The 14,902-nt window shown below is 38.2% G+C and overlaps 1 long non-coding RNA gene across 1 annotated transcript in view; it reads right to left on the reverse strand.

The window, feature by feature from the left end:
• LOC104684861 overlaps positions 1–14,902 on the reverse strand; it is a 45,732-nt gene that overhangs the window by 16,458 nt on the left and 14,372 nt on the right. Inside the window, exons 2-4 of the long non-coding RNA XR_751037.4 lie at positions 12,720–12,885; positions 12,525–12,640; positions 12,288–12,353 (exon numbers count right to left, since the gene is read on the reverse strand). This is a non-coding gene — a long non-coding RNA (uncharacterized LOC104684861). The remainder of the gene's footprint in view (positions 1–12,287; positions 12,354–12,524; positions 12,641–12,719; positions 12,886–14,902) is intronic.

The raw sequence follows: 14,902 nt of genomic DNA on the forward strand, positions 1-14,902 counted from the left end.
ATCCTTAGGAAATTTTATCAAATATGACTTCCCTCAATATTTGCAAAAGGCTAAAATAGCTAGAGATAAAAAACCTTAGACATCATTAAATATTGTAAGATCTCACTCTTGCCTCTCCACTGAAAACTGTAAAATAGATTATGTAATGTAAGAACAAACTATAATTGGATGAAGTGAGACTAAAAAATTGCAGGTTTATGTTCCCCCTAATATTAATTCTCTGCCAAAGCACTTCATTAAATCTCAGTTACAGGTCAGAGTAGCACCATGAAATAGTAGGATATGTTAAATAATTATGTACTAAGCATGGGTCTATGTTGCCTCACTTCACTTTGTGAAAAAGGTAAATGTGATTTTGTGAGGCAAAAATTCCATATCCACCAGACATTTATAGATCAGGAGAAGGAAATAGATTTGGCTGCAGGATCCCCTGGTGTTCTTCCTCCATAAAGTATTTTCTCAGGTTACCTATGAAATCAGTGAAGCAATGGTGCAGCTGTTGCTAAAACATGCAGTTAGAAAAAATTAAAATGAAGGGAAACATACACATTTGTTTCTTCTTAAATGAAAAAACATTTGATAATTCTTCTGTATTTTCAGTGATTTGACTGAAAAAAGTCAATTGAGCAGTGTAAGGCGACAAGGAAGCAGGGAATATCTGGGTCCATAAGGGCAAACATGATGCTTGACTCTTCCCTAATGCATGGAAGAGTCAGTGCCAAAGAAGGGTAGTCATACCATGCCATTTCAGTTTGTAGATCTAAGATATTCGACCTGGATCTGTGCTCTTGACAGAACAAAGGCTCCCAGATCAATGACACTTTTGGTTTCCACTCCGGCCAGTTTGTGTTGGCTTTGTGTTCCTGCTGCCCTTGCTAATACAGGGCATGTTCTACCACAGCAACGAGAGCAAGAACTGATTATTTTTTAAGTGAATAGGCTGGTTGGGTTTTTTCAATAAACAGTTTGAAAGTTCAAACTACACTATCATCTAGAGTTTGTAAATTTTTTCTCTGATCTACTTTATTAAAATAAAATTGGTTGCATTATGTAGAGACAGTTTTATTCAGCTTTTCTGCTGCTGAACACTCAGACTGGATACCTTAATACATGCATAGTCGCAAATGAAGCTTAAAATGTGGTCCTTTACACTCAGCATAATTTGGAGGGAAAAGCATCCTAGACAGATGTCTACTCCATGGTTTATAAGAGTATGTGATACCATCCGCACTTTTCACAGCTAAACCCTTGAAAACTGGGAGATTGACAAAGGGACCCAAACGTGAAGAGCATTCATTAAAAGATGTAAATAGCCAAGATCCGTGCTGTTTTGTTTCAATCTTTTTTATCCTGTTGAAAACAGGAAAGCCTCCTGTCATGCAGGCTTAGGGATTTTCAGGGCCCAATAAAGGTTAGTGACATTTTCAATTCATGTTTGTTTTCATTCTTCTAATCATGAACCCTGTGTCAGCCTGAGAAACCAGCTGAGCTTAATCCATAACCTTTTACAAGTGAAACATTAACTCACAGCATGTTCTGTTGTCTTTTTAAAGCAATACAAAAGCAAAGGGAGGGAAAAAAAGAGCCACAGCATACATGATAAAACATAGCAGCCGCCAAATGTGAAGGTTACTTGAAAGCAGTTACAGTTGTGGACAATAGCATATTTTTAGGTCATTAAATTCATCATGTTCAGATGTCATAACCGCTGTTTTTTTCACAAGAGTATTCAAGACAGAAGAATAGAGGCAAAAACATAGGAAGAGCCAAGTAAAGACTATCTAGAATTTTATCCTACATTTTGATAAATATCCTGACACATTGCCATACCATCATTTTTGATTAGTATTAACTATGGAGAAAATATCCATCTAGTTTCTGCTCTTTCCTTCTACAGATTAACTCATCCCACTGGTTTGCCCTGCAAGTTTCACCAGTTGAGTGGACAATGCTTCAGAGGTTTATGGCAATACAGTGCAACAGGCTGAATTTTGTACAAGGGCAGACTGCTGGCCACATATGGCAATCTTCCTGTCCCACCGAGCATGTGGAATGGCACACACTGATCAAACCTGGAGAGAAGAACAGCTCTGACTACAAAGCACACAGGGTCAAGGAAGGCTAATTATTTCTCCAGCTTGTAAAAGCCATCATGGAGAAAACCTGACCTCCTGTGCCTCTGTTGGATAACGAATACAGTCACACGTGTATTAAGGAGGTTCTCAAGTTACAAACTTTTATGACCCAGAACAAGAAACCATGTTAATTCATAGAGAAAAATAAAGAAACAGCAGTCAGAAGCTATCTGAAAACAGAATAGTAAGACATAAATAAAAAGGTATCTGATTTAAAAAACAAAACAACCTAAGAAGAAAATGCAGCTCTCAGAAAAAGTTTTATTAAATTTGAACTAGTGTATGAACCACAGATAGTTCCTGTGGAAAAAAGAAACCTAAACATGGGCTTTGTGCAGTATTGCTGATATATCTGAGATTATAAAGAGATGTGAAATAAGGGAGATTTCACAGGATTTCTTTTCCTTACCTGACCACCTGTATTCAAAACATCTTTGGATTCTCTATTCCTGTGTGATTGGATTTGGAGAATAGGCTGAAAAATTATAGAGGAGAGGGAAGACAAGAAAGGGAGAAAAGAAATAACTAAAATGTAGGCAGAGAGATGTGTACAGATGAAGTAAAATCCTACAAGGGCCATTTCCTTAGCAAACCAGTCTAAAACATTCAGACACAGAGAAAGCTGACATGACATAGTGTCTTGGGGTGACCTTATGATGTGTATCCCATATTGCTGCCTATGACCAGAAATTAATTATTGGCCTTTCTATGCCTCTGAACTGAGCCTGAGAGGGGGAAGAAAAAACTGAGCAAAACTTTCTCAAAGCAGTTTGCAACTTGTTCAAGGTCACATTAAGATAGCAGGTTTTTTTTTCCAGCTGGGGCAGGGGAGCGAGGAAGCACCCGGCTTGCAGCTTTTCCAGTCAGCTTTTGGCCAGTTTTTTCCAGTTTCTTGTTCTCCGGAGAGAGGCTGAGAGTTGAACTTTTCCTTCTCTGGAATTTCGGATTTTCTCCCTTTTCTACTGGACTGCCTGATTGCTGTAACATCAGAGCACATCGGGAGGATTTTCCACCGGGCACAGAGGGCCTGGCCCTGGGCCAAGCCCCAGCTCTGAGACCAAAGGGAGGACTCGAACACTTTCCCAGGTTTTTCCTCTACAGCGAAAGATTTTACCATTTAACATTATTTTCCTTTCCCGTGTGTTTGTTAAATAAATAGTTTTATCTTCTTCACTTTCCTTCGAGGAAAATTTTTTTTTTTTCCCAAACCTGGTGGGGGGAGGGGTGGTTGTACCTTCTCTCAGAGGATATATATTTCTAAATTTGGCCAAACCGGAACACATAGACAAAAAATAGAAGGATGCTACTGCACTGATGATGCACCAGGACCTGATGCTGTTTCCCTGCCCAGGTTGCCTGACCACAACATTTTGACAGTACCTATGTGCCTGCTGGCCACCACAGCATTGAGACTTCCTCGTTTAGCTCAAGACTAAGAACACTAAAAACGTTGAATGTGAGGCTCACAGAAACAGCAAAGTAATTCATTAGCTGCTGCATGTTGCTCTCCTGTGCAGCAAAAAATTTGGCATGGAGAGCAGGACCCATCACCTGCATGCAAATCAGCAGGGAAATCAGTCACTGTATCTGCCAAATGCTTTTCCCTCTGGTTTGTCAGACAAAATTACTGGTTAGACTGGGGGCACACAGCCACAGTCCAGCCCTCTTTTCAGGAGCAGAGCACAGAGAGAGACCAGAGTTCCAAGTCCTGCTTAATTACCTGGCCTGCTCCTGGGGCAACATAACTAATTATCACGGACATAGTGTAGCATTACCATCAAATCCAGAATAAGTAAAAAGAGGCTTGGGAAGATTAAAAAGGCTTTTATGGCTAGGGAAGTACACATGAAAGAAAGCCTATTAACAGATGAGGGGGATGAAATTAATTGCAACTCAAAAATAGGTAAGATAATAGTCTTGCTAAGTGGAAAATAGAATGAAAAAAATGAACTGAAAGGTCCACCAAAAACAACCATTGGTAATCCCATGTAAGACTCTACAATTTAAATATTTTCTTATACATTTTAAATTTGCAATTTAAATTTACAATTTAAATTTACAATTTAATTATTGATACAATTTAAATATTTCATTTATCTTTATGTATTATGAGAATTAGCTAACAAATTTATTCACTCACTGATTATTATAACTTCAGAAATACATCTGCATATTCAAGCATGACCTGTGATGATGTTGTAGCAGTTTCCAGATGCTTCTCTAGTTTGACTCATATCTTTGTGATCTCATCAATCCATCCATCATCTATCTGATCTTCATGTTGACTAGCCTTCCCTATGTTATTACCCCCTTAGTGCTGCCCTAATTTCTTTCCTGAATGTTTTTCCATTCATACAAGGTTTAAATAAGATTGTCAGCTAGTTTTTGAGAGTCCCTTTTTCTTTGACTGTATTTCTACTACTGAAGACCATTTATCTTTAGGTCTTATGTCAGTGTATGTGCTTGTTTTTTTCAACATATCTAGGACCATTCATGTCCCTGGTTAGTTGCCCAGTCTCACTTCCAGAACTGTATTGCATCTGTCACTGCAGACAGATCATGCTGTTAATGTATCACAGATCAGTTAAGACAGCCACACCACTGGAAACTCCTGGTCCTTCCATCTTTAAATATCCTTTCTCAGGAGGTTCAAAATAAACTTCATATTCCTGTTGAAATGGCATTTTTTGATGCCCAGTCCAATGGAATCATTCCTTCTCATTTGTTCTTCACACCGTGGTTGGATACTGATGATAGAGGCCTGTGGTGAGAGCTCAGTGGCATGCTGTTGAATCTGCCAGCATCCCCCTAAACTTTTGAGATAAGAGGTGTCAAGCACCTTGTAAACAATAAATAAAATATGTAGTTAGTGGGTGATTATGTTTTTTCAGTGATGTGGTTTCAGCACTGTGTATGATTTAGGTGCCTTCCCCTCCTCTGACAGAAGCTTTCTGTAGCATGGTGATATTCCCAGCATTTGCTTCCTGTGATTGTATAATCACAAGGAGATGAATTTTTCTTGAAAGGGATATCAGTAAGATGGCTCAGCTATAACATTCTCACATCAAATTCGTTGTCATGGATAAAAAAAAATTCCCTTCATCCAGTCACAAATGGCCAATTCAAACATTCATACACAGTCACAGATTTTCACAAGATCAGCATGAAAGCCATCAGCCAAATTTTGCAGTTTGGCTGGGGCATTCTCCCTCTATAATGCTTTCCTGAGCTGCAGTTTCAGATAAGCACATATCACAAGTAGTAGTAGCACCTTGGTAGTACCTATGAGCTGTGCGGCCCTGACTTTTTTCTGTGTTTCTTTTGTCTTAGACTGTGAGTAGCTCTACAGGTTGGCAAAGTGAACACTGCATAAGGGCTAACTATTACCTGTGGTAAGTCAGGCCACACAGACCTTTTTAACATTATTTCCTCTCTTTGCTTCTGAAGTTGCACACATTTGGTCTCTCCTGTTTTGCCAGCCTTGGAGTTTATCTGCTCACTTCCTTCTATGGTTCGAGTCCTTTAACTGCTCTCTTTGTGTGAGCTTATTTTACCATGTCTCACCAGCTCAAACACTGCATGATAGCACGGTCCAAAGGCCTTAGAGCAGAAAGTGGGCATTACAGACAACATTTCACTGTATCACAAAGTTTTCACCTTTGAATCTTTCACAATGCTCACACTCAGTCTGGACATCAAGTTCTTTCACTTTTTAAACTTATAAAAGTCACTGTCTGTTTAACATTCAATTTCTGGCCCTGGTTGGGTTTTTTTATTTTATCAGATTATGCTTCTAGGGTGTTAACTGAGGAGGGATTGTCAGCGATCAGTTTATCAGAACCATTATAATCAACTAAATGCCTTTCTGCCTTACTGCATGAACCCAGATCAAAGTTCTCTACTAATTTTGAGAATTCATATTGTTAATAATCCCAAGTCCTGTTACAGGAGTGACTGGTGGATTTACTTGTCTTTTAATGGGCTTCTCTTGGTCCCGAGAATTAGATCACAGAATCACAAAGACTGAGTGTGAGGAGGTGAAACAGCGATACAGAGCAAAGCAGAAATTTCAGAGGCTGGAAGCTCAGAAGTGGGTGATGTTAGGCTCTAGTTCCAGTTGAACTCCTGAATACCAGGGCTGAAGGACTGATGATCCCAGTGTTTCCCTCAGCCTCAATGGGAGCTACTGTATTCTCAGCATCTCTCTGAAAACCTAACCCTCATCATTCAGTCCCCATGTCATTTAGTTGTTTGCAAACAACTTTGGAACACATTTGGAAGCCTTGCCTCAGAGCGAGTGGAAGGAACAGGACTAAGCAAGGAGAGAGAAAGCAGTGTTGGGCACTATGACATTGTTACTGATTACACAATACAGATGTTCAGTTGTAGTAGTTTCCAAAGGATAAAACAAAAGGCTCAACACCTGGAGTGCTCAAGCCAGCACGTCTCACTCACCACATCTGCTCTAACCAACAGCTATGCCAAAGTTAGCAATAGTCTTTAATGGCTTATCACTACTATTTGTTCACTGCCTCCACCTCCCAGAGGGCTACCCCCTTTGCCAGATGCAAATTTTGATAATTAAAACAAAGCCCCCAATACCAGTGTCCTGAGTACAGAACCACGTGTTTCAGGCTGTGCATTAGGCAGAACTTGAAGCAAACTGAGCCCAAAGTCATGAGGCTCTCTCCCTAGTTAGCAGGAGGTGGGGGTTGAAGCCAATGGGTATCCTTGATCTTTAGCATACCATTTATTTCATTACATCTAATTTGGTTGATATTATCAACATTATTACACTGATAGTTGTTTCAACTCAGACTAATTTAATTGATAGAATTCTGTGTCCTTGCTATTATATGAGACAATTAACTCTCATTAGTTCACATTTCACTCATTTTCCACTGACTGATTGCACTACATACTGATACTTGCTATCAATATGTAATGCAATCAGTCAGAGGAAATGTTGGTATAGTATTTCTAAAAACTATCACACTTATCATTCTGATTGTCTTCAAAGTACCAATATTTTCCTATAACTTAATGGTTTCATAATGCAATGTTTTGTATTAATAACAATCTTTTTAAGGTCACACAGTTAATCACATACTGATTAAACAGTAGTTAACTAATGAGGGTGACAACTTATTAATAAATTGCAGATGATATATTTCCGTTATTCAGTGTAACCTTTAAAGAGCAGAGCTTAGACTGAGGGTTGACTTAAAGATGTTTTGCCTCTCTTTTCTTGTATCTTCCTGAGGTTTCTTTTCCTGAATTCTAGGCATTTTTGTATGCTATTGTCACAGTCCTGCTGTAACCATATGGACACCTTTAGCAAAGCAAGGACATGCAGCTGATTCTTTGATACAATGGTGAAGAGGTTACTCGAATTGTACTACTGGTAATTTGTCCTTCAAGCACTTACAGCAGGGAGTCTATAATGGTAAGGACTGAAGAACAGAGGTCTATCAGATTATTACATCAGAAATGCTAAAGATTCAAAGGAAAGAAAAGGGCAAAAGGTAAAACCAACTTAATATAATCCACTGAGCTTTCAGTGAAGTCCATCTGAAAATGCACTAATAATTTACTCAAAAAATTGCATACCTAATTTTCTCTTCTTAAGCATTTGTATACCACTACTCCCTGGTGTGAATTTGTAGCTGTGTTTATAAATAATAAACTTCCAGTCCTTACATTTCTATGAAGTTTAAAATTCCTCAATATGCTATAAAGCATAGATCATTCTGTGAAAAATAGTAGTCCAACATTCTTCAATATCTAATTTGTAAATCTCATCTATTCAATATCAAACACATTTAATCAGCTCTACAGTGAATCTGAAATGGACTCTTAATCTTGAAAAGTTAACAACATAATAAAGCATAAAATAAATGGTTTGCAGTTGGGGACTTTAAAAATTCCCTACAAACATATTTTAAAGAGTAAATCCAAATTAGTCTTGCAATGCTAAATTTGATGCTAAATAATGACAGAGGACATTTAAATACCATAGTTACTATAATAATCTCTGTTTGAATCATGGCTTCCATGAACTGGGCTAAGCCTTTAGACAGAAACTAATTGCTACAAACACTAATTTTCAAGTCCCTTTTGTTTCCTATTGCAGGCACCTCTGGATGCAAAAGGTACCCAATTAGCAGAATTCATGGTTCTGATTGTGCATTGTGGGACTAGTATAAACACTGCTGATTACTATTCCACTATAATGGTTGATTTTTATTTATTTTTTTTCTGATTGCTTAATAAGGCCATCTATTCTGCATCAGACACTGGCAAGGCTGCTGGTGAAATCAGTTAGGTCACTTTTTCTGGTCATAGTAGCAGGAGGAGCCTTGTGATGGTAAGAGATGACTAAAGGCATAATTACAGGCTATTTAACTACATCTGTTTCCCCACTTAACATTGTCTGCTCAAGTTAGTTGCAGTTAAATAAATAAAAAGGAAAATAATGGTGAAGACACTAAAAATTACTATTACATGGGTAAAACTCTAGGGTTTGTTATAATTACAGAAAACAGAGTTTGCCATGATTTTTAAAAGGCACTAATTTATATTAGATGGTTTCTATACACATGCACTATGGCTGGTTGCTGCTGCTTTTACAGCCTATGTTATTTAAGTACCTATTTTTTCACAGGAATTAGTTGAAACTAGAAAAAAATTAAGATGACTATTCTTTATTGAATTTTGCTGTATGTCCTCATTCAGTATAATTACATGACAAGACTCCTTGTGATTTTGTGGTTAAGAACAAATATCCAGAACACCACCAGTTCCTGCCAATGACAATGGGAAGAGCAGAGAGCTCTGGGTATCTCCATTTGTTTCTCTAGTCATACAGGGATACTGTTTTCACCCTTTTATTTATAAAGGTAGATCATATGTTGTCATTTCTGAATATATTGCTGCTTCATGATGAAAAATAACACATAAATAAGTGCTGTCAAAGCCCATCTTGCACATGGACATATAGCCAAACCATTTAGAGCAGCAACAAGTCTAGCTAACATCAGGACACATGTTCTGTAAGTTCCCTGCACTCTTTTGTTCTGTGTAGATAAATGACATAATGTAATCAAAATATCCACTGTAACACTGTGACATTGACAGAACAAAGGAGATAGCTTGGTTGGTGGTTGTAAAACTAAGATACTCAAATATCAGAGCAAATATTGAGCTTCTTCATATCAGTTGCTAACAACAGGCAGATTTTTAGTTACCACCAGTGCAAAACCCACCGAGAACAGTGAAGTTTTGTCAAAATAAGGCAGGTGTCCTTACATGCTCATACTAGGAGTCCTAGCACAAGATCATCAAATACTTTAAAATACATTTAAGGCAATAGAATTAGCCAGTCTATGTCAGATAGGATTATGGCCCTATTTCTTTTATTTGGGTGGGTTTTGGTGGTTTTTGGTTGGTCGGTTTGTTCGGTTTTGTGGTTTGGTTTGGTTTCAGGATTTTTGGCAGGCCAGTGGAAATAATGTGGGGTATAGTAGGAAAAGTAGTAGGTTGTTTTCTTCAGGTTTCCAAATGCTCACTTGCTCTGGGACCTGGTTTTGCTGGATATGGTGGAGGGGAATGATGAAGCTCTGCATCCTCAGTTATACACTAGCACTACACGAGACCAAAAAGAGTTAGGAATCAGATACTCTAAAAGCAAAAATGCAGTAGTAGGAAAGAAGGAGTAAATAAGTGGTACAATCCTAATTTCTCAAGTGTGTCAGAAAAGAACGTCCTTTCAGAGCTGAACATTGCACGATCAGATGCAGGAGATGGCATAAAAAGCAGTGGCACTGGAGGGCTCTGCTGCCAAGGAACCATCACCACACCTCGGGTGCAGTGCAGGCAGAACCTGTTGGTTCTCTTAAATCTGTAGAGGCTGCTGTTAACACAGGGTATTCCTATTGTGCAAAATGATCTTTGCTTGGAGATACTTTCTTGGAAACAAGTAGTTATGACAATGCACATCCCTACTGTGCATGCACATTTGTACACATGCACTCACCAATGCATATACATAAGATCAGAAGTATGATCATGGAGGATTGAGACATTCACTATTCTGCACACTGTAGAAGCATCTGTACTTCAATTACACTGCCTCTTCCTGGGATTAGACTTCTCATTTTCATCAGATTCTCACTCAAGGCAATACATTCAACACTGACCTTATTCTTATCTATTTCCACCATTTGGATAAAGCAAATGAGAGCACTGTTCCTGTTACCATTATAGCCCCATTTCATTATTTTGTTTTCCCCTAATGCAACAACTACCCTTCTAGCACATCTTACTCTTGGCTCCCTCCTCTACATGCTGTCTAACTGCACGCAGCTAAGACAACGTTTCTCCTGTACTGTTCACTCCCTCGCTTTGTTAAAATCCAAAGCCTTGCTCTTTAATTGAAGGCTACATAACAACTTCACTCTGACCTCTTCTGCACTAGCCAGTCAGACTTTTTAAAACATTTCTTGCGAAAGAGTGGATTCATTCTTTAACCATTTGTAGTGAGCTGTAACTAAACAGGTTTCCATAGCACCATTTACCCCCGGTAATTTTGGATGTTGAAGTTCCCAGTGTCACAACATCCCTTCTGAGCAAAAATAAAAAAAAGCATTAAGAAAAAGAAACATGAATATGATACAAATAACTATGAGCTACCTGTACTATCAACTGAATTTCTTAACAACTTTCAGGATAGTCTGAAGTGCCTTGTGTGGTGCCTTGTGTGAACAGCCAATGCGCTCAAACCCTGCCCATCATATGTCATTTTTATTAAGAGATGGTCAGTCCATTTGCTCCAGTTCTCATATTTCAGGCACCTATCATTATCGTTTACCCCTGGCCTTCTTTTTTAGCAGATCCTTGCTAACCTTCTTCTCATGAATCAGTTTTGGGGACAGTGCAGCTTCTCCATCTGGAGTGCAGCAACTCTACAACATTCTGCTAAGCATGGGCACTGTGGAGACAGGCAGCATCACACTCACACACAGATGGTGGACCAAGGAGTGAGTAGGCATTCACTGTCAGGAAAGAGAAGGAGGGCTACAGCCATAAAATGGTCTCATACACTGTGTATATGTTCAAATTTCATTACAAAATCATCATGAAATGGTTCTGCAGCTCATGTCTCCCATATTGCCAGGTTCAGGATGACTCCACTGCTGATGTAGTGGTAATATGCTGTAATTTAATCAGTCACAAACACGGTAGGCAATCTGTGTCTGGGAACTATTTAAAATACAGTTCTATTCACCATTTTCCCTGGGTCAGTAGGCTGAGAATGGTCAGGAGCACCAAATACCTATCTGAGACTGCACAGCCCTGCCAGCTGCTTGACTTCCTGCCCAAAATAGTGTGACTTGCTGGCAGGCAATTGACCTGTAGATGACAGTGGACAATACATTTGAGATACATAATCACTCCCCTAGCTGGAGATTTTCCTAATAAATTTATTTCAGGGAAATTAGGGCTAAAAAAGTCTTTTTCAAATTTACAGAAGCAGATGTATAATCACTTTGGTCCAAACTCCAATTTTCTGTTACAATGATCAAGAAATTTTCTGTGAATTTACCTGCTTTTTTTGCAGATACAACAGCTCAACAGCTTTGTGTATGTTACTATTCATTTCCCATATAAAATATTCTAAACCCATTCTCATATATTTGTTAATCCTTCACACTCACACCATTTTTCTTTCATTCAACTTATTTTTAAAATTACTATTACTAGTTATCATCTTAATGTTTTTCAATATATGCTTGCCTAGTTTGCTAACATGGTAGAGAGGGCAGGAAACTGTGACCTCAGCTATTTTGTACTAATAAACATGAGGAGTGTTTCTGGCTGTTACCAGGTGAGTTTTATAATAGACAAGGCAGTGTTGGTTGGTTAGGTTTGGGGGAAGAAGAAAAGATGCTCCCAGTTTTTTTGAAGTACATTAATAGTAACAAATTTACCTGGCCTTTACCACCTTCAGTCGTTGCAACACTTACTCAGATGGTGAATGTGTTCACAGCTGAGTCAAAAGTATCTCAGTTCTTTGGAGATGTGCTTTTAGTAATGATTACTGGGTTTTGGAAATGAATTTATCACTTTTTGAAGCGTTTGATGCTGAATCACCTGCTTACTGCTGAGATAAAAAAATAACTGCATCTCGTTCACAGGACCTTTCTTCACCATCTGTATCTGAAATACAAAATAAGAGAATGTTTTCTCACTTATCCCCTACTCAGCAATACCCACAAACACTAAAATTATCAGTTTCCACCCTCATTTAAAAATATCAGATTTCCTCTCTGTACTACCATGCCCACAGCATCTGTCCCTGGTATTACTGTAGACATTTATCTCTCTGACCTTCATCTCTCCTTTTCATTATTGCTTGCAGCATCCTCCATTTTATGTCACCCTGTACCTTCTCTCTTCCAGCCCTGTTGGATGTTTGGCATTTTCTTATGACGATTTAAGGATTTCTAAACAAGCAAACAAACAGTTGCTAAACAAGGTTTCTTTCACACCCATGTGATGAGAAGCAGGAATATAGGATACTACCTTTGCTGCTGTTTAATGTTGCTTTGTTTAATTTGTTTTGTGCTGATTCATGTGTCTCTAGGATGTGAGTCACTTTTGCTGTTATACTCTGTCTTCAAGCTGAAGTCTCCATTCCTCTTCCAGACAGGCTGGTCTCTCTCATAAGCCTTTCCTGAAAGTACCACTTCTATAAATACAGAATAATACAACACCTTTACTCAGAGATGCTCACATAGCCAGTAACTTGAACTCAGCCATAATGTACAAGCAGTAAAGATGATTATATAGAATTAATAAAGGCACAAAAATATCTCATGTGATTCCCACTGATCATAAATCCTTATTTTATTAAGCATTTTAAGATTGAATACTCAGAAAAAGTTTAGATACCTAACAACAAAATATTTTAAAGTAAGATACATTTTTTGGCTTCATATGTTGTCTAAGTAAATTTTAATAAACCTATGTAAAAATTATTAAACAACAGACAAAGAGTGAATAACATTTTAAAATTAAAGTATGAATTATTATTAATACAGGTCTCAATTTCAAACTATGTATTTTACAAGAGAAGAGTTTGGATACAGTTTTTTATTTCCTGTATAGTTTTTTATTTCCTCTGTTATTTAAATCTATTTGAATCTACTCGCTATGCCAAGCAGTGTTACCAAGCAATCAAAATCTGGAAGCATACAAGTGTAATTGAGGACAAAACATATAGATCCTGTATTTTGAAAAGTATGTTACCCTTTTGTGTCAAAAATATTATCCAGCAACTTTGTTCCAACTGGATGTCTACCAAAAAAATAAGACAAGTTGAAAATCAGTGGAGTTAAACCCCTTGGAGAGATGTAATACTGTGAGTATAATTGAAATGTTAATAATTATGCTCATGCTGATAATTACCAAGGATAGTTTGGTATAGTAGTTACAGAGCTCACCTTTCACCTCTGGGTCTTGGATTTGATTTCTACCTGGGACTGTATGAACAGAGTTCAATTATCTCCATCGGCCTTTTAGTGGAAGAATTTTCCACCCCTTTCACACTTCAAAAGTAAACAAGAATAAAAATAGAGATGGACAGAAAAAACATTTTATTCTCCCCATCAGCTAATTAGTATGAAGTTTGGGGCGTTATTTTTAATTAAATTTGACAGGAAGTATAATACAATTTAGACCATTGGAAAAGACACAAAACGACTGAAAAAATGCAAACTGAAAACAAAGCTTTACTCCTTCCTCTACCATTTCTTTTAGTATTTTGAGTATAACATACAAAAATTACTGTAGTGTCATAATGTAAAGATAAAACAACTCGTTGCTGTGCAACAGCCTCATAGCTATGAATCCAACCTTATCAACATGACACAAACACTGTAGCCCAACACTTATCCTACTCAAACACATAATGAGAAAAGGAAATAAATTACAATTTATGCACAGGATTAACAGCAGAAGTACAAAAAAATACATCAACAAACTCAGTGTTTTGATGCTGGATTTTGTGCCGGTTTGAGACAAATTCAGAAGAATGTCCAAATTTGGACGTCCTCTGATAGAAGGCGGGTTACAGCCACTCCTCTCCCACCAGGTTAGGGGGAAAAAAATTTTCCTCAGAGGAAAGTGAAAGAGAAAAAAACCTATTTATTTAACAAACACACGGGAACAGAATAATAATTCTGAATAATAAAACCTCTCGCAGTGGAGAGAAACCAGGGAAGATTTTAGAGTCCTTCTGTGGGAGTGCTCTTTCTCCTTGTCTTTGGAGCTGGGTTGGCATGGGCCCTCCAGGGCCTCAGTGGGAATTTCTCCCGGTATGTTCTATGTTGTTGAAACAGTCCAGAAGAGAGGAAAGGAAAAGACGAAGTCCCAGGAAAAGAAGAGTTTAACTCTCCACCTCTCTCCAGAGAAACAGAGCTGAAAGCTGGCTGAAAAGCAGCAAAGGGCTCCGCTCTGGCTGCCGCAGCACAAGAATGCGCAGGAGTAGTGACCTTGGAGCACAAAACTGCTTTGAAAAGTTTGTCTGGCTTTTTTTTTTTTTTTTCTCCTCTCACACCCAGCTTTAAAGACACAGAAAGGCACAGAAATCATGTCTGGGCATAGAGCAGTGATAGGGGATATCACATCATAAAGTCACCCCAAGACAGTTTTAATTAGCCCAATTGCCTCCATCTACCTGCCACATATAGCAGGAAAAGAGTAGT

Source organism: Corvus cornix, chromosome 5, assembly GCF_000738735.6.
Source record: "Corvus cornix cornix isolate S_Up_H32 chromosome 5, ASM73873v5, whole genome shotgun sequence".
In the NCBI taxonomy this organism is placed as follows: Eukaryota; Metazoa; Chordata; class Aves; order Passeriformes; family Corvidae; genus Corvus; species Corvus cornix.